This window comes from Protobothrops mucrosquamatus, unplaced genomic scaffold, assembly GCF_001527695.2.
Source record: "Protobothrops mucrosquamatus isolate PMUCROS unplaced genomic scaffold, P.Mucros_1.0 scaffold_198, whole genome shotgun sequence".
In the NCBI taxonomy this organism is placed as follows: Eukaryota; Metazoa; Chordata; class Lepidosauria; order Squamata; family Viperidae; genus Protobothrops; species Protobothrops mucrosquamatus.
The window spans coordinates 1,184,591-1,190,055 of NW_015386274.1; positions in this window are offsets into that span (position 1 = coordinate 1,184,591).

Genomic DNA, 5,465 nt, shown 5'->3' on the forward strand with positions numbered 1-5,465 from the left:
GCAGGTAACACCCAAATTCCTCTGCCCGACCCTGCAAAGGGACATCCCGCACCCTCTGATGAAGGAGGGAGCGGGACACCCTAAACAGGGCGGCAGATCGGTTACCTGCAGACGCGATAAGAGCGGAGAAATAGTTGCGTTTCGCCGCTCTTATCGCTACTAGGTAAGTCCTCAAATGGGACTTTACCAATTTCCGATCAGATTCGGAGCGGGTGGCCCTCCAATTACTCTCTAGGCATCTCTTCCGACGCTTCATCACCCTCAGCTCCTCGGAAAACCAAGGAGCCAAGGTAGACCGGCATCGGGTGAGGGGCCGTAAAGGCACGACCCGGTCCAGGGGCCCCATGGCCGCACCATTCCAGGCGGCCACCAGGTCCTCAGTCGAGCCGCGGGTCAAGGTCTCAGGTATTGGCCCAAGCTCCGTCTGGAACCTCTCAGGGTCCATCAGGCGCCTGGGGCGGAACCATTTTGTCACTTCTGGTTCCGCCTCCCCGCAGTGGGGCGTAGCGGTAGGAAAGGCCAGCTGAAGGAGATAGTGATCTGACCATGACAGGGGCTCAACGACCATTTCCCCTAAACCATGATCACTCAGCCACTGGCCGGAGGCAAAAACTAAGTCCAGTGTGTGTCCCCCGGTGTGGGTAGGGACATCAACTATTAGAAGATAGAAGAATCCTTCAACAGAAAAAAAAATTAAATTAAGGAAAGATTAATTGGAAGTTCCTTGGGGAAAAAATTCTTTTATAAAAAGCCAACAGAAGTATATTAATGTAAAGTATATTTGTATTAAACAAAGTAGAGCAAGGAAATTTATTTGTTTAGCCCAAAGCACATTAAAGGGAAGTATAAAAATGATGCTTGGTGGAATGATGAAATTAAATTGATTGTAAATGAGGAAAATTGTATATAAGAAAATGATTCCTCTGTCATGAGAAGCAACCAACTGAGCATTTGGAGTATTTAACAATTTTATTTCCTCCTGACTTTTGGTAGATTTCTTTTATAGCAGATGTCATGAATTTTATTTGTTATGCCATCCTTGTTGCCATGCAATGAGCAAGCAACCTAAAGTAATGCTTTACCTCTTCTTTTTTCTAAGCAGGATTTTCAGATATTGAACTATCCTGTGTCAAAGATTTAAATGCCTCTCAGTTAGTAAATGATATGCTTTTTAAGATCGTTTACCTAATTCCCTGTTGTGGCATTGCCTCTGCCCTGAGATAATCATCTGTTAATTCAACGAGTTTTCTAAAGTCCATTGGTGACCTAGCTCGAGACTGTCTTAACTACATCTTTTGTACATGGGGACTCACAATTACATTTGGTTTTTATTCCCCCCATCTGCTGGGTGGTTGCAGCAGGTTTTGGTCACTTCACATGACCCTGGTACACTGTGACCGTCATAAATATGAAGCAGTTGCCAAGCATCTGAATGTAAGTCACAAGACCCTGGAGATGCTGCAACATTCCAGCTGATCGGTGCTTCTTCTGGGCTCAGCAGAAGTGCCAGGATCAGTGCCGCTTTCCGGCTGATTGGTGCTTCTTCGGGGCTCAGCAGAAGCACCAGGATCAGCGCCAAGCTCCAGCTGGAGCCTGGCGCTGATCCTGGGGCTTCCACTGAGCCCACACAGCCCCGAAGAAGCACCGATCAGCTGGAAAGCGGCACTGATCCTGGCGCTTCCGCTGAGCCCTGACAGTCCTGTAGCTCCAGCCATCTCTCACTCAGGCTTGTGCGGTGCTGCCACCGGTTCAGCTCATTCCCCTCCCCCACTACCACTTTTCTAGGATGGTCGCATACCACCTGCCAGGTGCCAATGTACCACAGGTGGTACCCGTACCACTGGTTGAAAAGCCCTGGACTAGAAGGTCTCCAAGGTCCCTTCCAACTCTATTATTCTGTTATTCTGTTAATCCTTTGATTATTATGGAATTTACTAGATTCAGAAGAGGAGGGAGAGGCAAAAAAAAGAATAAAGTGATAAAGAGTGGAGACTGGCAAGTGGAAACCGGCTTTTCCAAGGCATCATTTAAACATTCAATAATTGTTCAGCTTCATGGTTGCAAAGTGCTTTGCCAATTATCTTTTAATTTGGAAAATTTGTTATTCTTTCAATATATTCTTTAAATTTGGTGTTTAAATCCATGTTGTGTGGGCTATCAATACTTGGGTACAGTACACCTACAACTGCACTTAAATTATTTTAATCTATAGTGCAATAAAGATTCTGAATTTACTGAGCTGTTTCTGCCAGTCTATTCTTAGTCAATCCGAGAAATTAAGCTAAACTGTGAAGTGTTAGGATTTAGTGTGATTTATTGTAGAGTCCTAATCAAGGGTTCCTAATATCAAGATGGTTTGAAAAGATAAAAAGAAATGGAGGGATATAGTGAATAGTTTTGGTGTAAACTAAATGTAGTTAAATTGCTTTTTCTTTTCCTTTTCCTATCTTCAGGTATTGCAATGTCCACTATCAAAAAAATTTCGCTTTCTTATTGACAATTGTTAATGTATTAAGGAAGGTGGGTGGTTTGGCATATAATATACCAGATTCAACTGTGGTTGAAAAGAATAAAGAATGGATAGTTGATGTGGTAATTCCATGGTCCATAGCAAAAAGCCTTGAATGGCAGTTAGTTAGAAAATACGTTCATTGGCAAAATTTTCATTTGTCAGTTACAAAAGGCCACACTGCTTCGATCCACACATAGACTAGTGATATATTTTAGAGTATCCTAAGTCTCTTGGGAAAAATTTGACGTGAATGAAAATCAACACCAGCTACAGAACTGGCAGCAGTGAATTCACAATGTTATGTATCATAATAATAATAATATACATACCATCTATTTTTGAAAAGTCAAGTTCCATTATATTTGTTGTTTCTAAGGAAAAATGAAATGAGTTATAATGTTTAATAAATTATACTGTACAGTTCTAGAATTATATAAAATTATACTTTTTGTCATACAATATTGATTTTCATTTACAATGATATACTAATATATCAATATACACACATATTTTATATATAATATTAATAATATATATCAATAATATATGATTATTATACTGATATTAACAATAGTAAATGTAAGAATTAAGCTATTTAAGCAGATTAATAAAATATTAAGGAATTTTCTATGGGAAGGCCAATTCTTAGATACACAAAAATGTGGAACACAACTGTATCAAGGATTATGGCTGTAACAAGTGGGACTCATTGTTAAGAAATATTACTTTTCAATACTGGAAAGAGAACGTGATTCTAAATTTATAGTCTTGAACTATGTGCTCACTTGGTGCTTCTGAATTGGCACTTTATTGAATTTAGTCTAATTTATCATTGTGTATTAAGGTTTAATTACTGAGCTGAAAGATTATTTCATTATTTCATATTTCATTCATATATTTTTGTTGTTTCCTTTTTCCTTTTTGGGTGTAGTGTATATTTCTGTTTTCCCCTTTTTTCTATTGTTCTTTATATTGAAAGAATAACAAATTTAAAAAAAAGTTCTATCAAGAAACTTGTTTTTTTTTCAAACAATTGTGGTGTACCATCCCAACTTTATATTGGATTGTGATGATTGGCTATTCTGATAAACACAATGAGCTAATATAGAGGTGTTCTATCACCATTTTATATTTTCCTTTGGCTTTGGCTGTTTTGCCTGAAGAATATGCCAAACAGAAATTTAGCCTTATGGAGAAAATACCTCTATTAGCATTTTAAAGATCTGCAATTTAATTATTAAGATCTTTCAGACTTTCTTTGTTTTTGCTTGGTTCCAAGAAAAATAAGTGTGATTATATTTTATTTTCTGTGTTTAAATATCATTTTCTTTCTCCAAATTCCACTGCAATTTCCTTATTACCTCTTGTTCAAAATATTGCACGACTGTGCCATTTACTTTACAACACCTTTGTTTTTTTCTCTCACTTAAGGAGAGATTATTGACTGAATTGCTGCTTTACAGTAATAATTCAATCAATCTAATTTCATCTCCATTACTCCTTAAGACAGGAATCTCTGTTAAATCCTCTAAACAATGTCAATTATACTGTATAGAGTTGGATCTATTTTATTATAGTTAAATACCAGCCTATCCCTTTGAGGATTGTTAAAATCATATTGATAATGGTTCATCAAGAAAAATGTTGCGCTGAAGCGCCCTGAATATTTCTCTTTCTGAAAGGATAGTTTACAGGATGATTTGGTATTTTGTTTAATTTGGTATTCTATGGTACCATACTGCTTTAAGCCAAACAGTTTTTAATCTATCTCTACTGAAATTAAAAGTAGACGTTTTCTACATAATTATAAGCAACCCACTCTTACCTACAGTATCCAGAGTTCCAACTGAAGACAAATCTAAGAATACAAAAACACAAAAGTTAATACAATAGCAAAAACAGAAGAAAAGTAATAAAAACTAAACCTACTCTATGTCAATTTTTTTAAGGAAAAATCTTGCCTGTAGCACTGTTAGGAAAGGTGACAAAACTGACAATGGATGAATCTGCTGTAAATAAAGAAACAGTTTTTATTTATTTAAAAAGCAGGAGAATAAAAACAGCCATTGTTAAGTCCGGAGAATAATGGCGCTTGAGACGAAGCATTTCCAACAAGTCTTTATTCTCTGCTTCCATTCTACGAACAACCCGAGCAGAGGCACGCAGGCCTCTATTTATACCCTCTGATCCCCGGGAAAGTTCAACCAATCATGAGGCGGTCTTTTCCCGCGTTGCGCATGCGCACAAGGCCGGTGCCACTCAGTCTGGTCCCGGGCAGCTTTTGCAAATGCCCGGGACTCTTGCAACGTCCCGAGCCTGCTTTTGCAGGCTCAGGACACAACACCCCTCCCCCCTAGATGAAATAATACGGCGCCCACATGGACGCCATCATAGTGATGGTTATATAGTTAACTGATAAGTTAAGTTACACAGTGTGTGTATGATGTGGAACTGTTCCGTCATACAAAGACCCAGTAGCCCAACATCGTTTACGTAGTGTCAACCAGTCAGAACCTCTAATTCAGTGATTGCAGTTCACATGCTCACCTTACATAATCTGCAAGGTATTTGGGAGGGCCTTTGACCCTGAGCGACCTTCTCGGACCTGGGGAACTTGTAGTGTTTTCCCCGTGGCTTCCCACACTAGGTGAATTTCCTTGTGGTTGTGTGACTTCAGTTTGACTTTCCTGCCCGTCTCTTAGGCTTGAGAAGTCAGAACTCTGTTGATCACTATACCTGGTTGACCTACCACCGATGGAGTTTTCCAACCCCTCTGAACTCATCTCCGTGTTCCCTGACGGAGTGTGGTTTTCCTGGCTCCTTCCTGTAGTGTTAGGGTTTAGGGATGCCTCCCTGTTAGCCCTTAAGCGTGGGGACATCCTTCTATGAGCCATTTCAGCAAAGGATGTGTTTCCCCTCTGTTTTGCCTGCTCTCTTGCATGTTGTGAGTTGT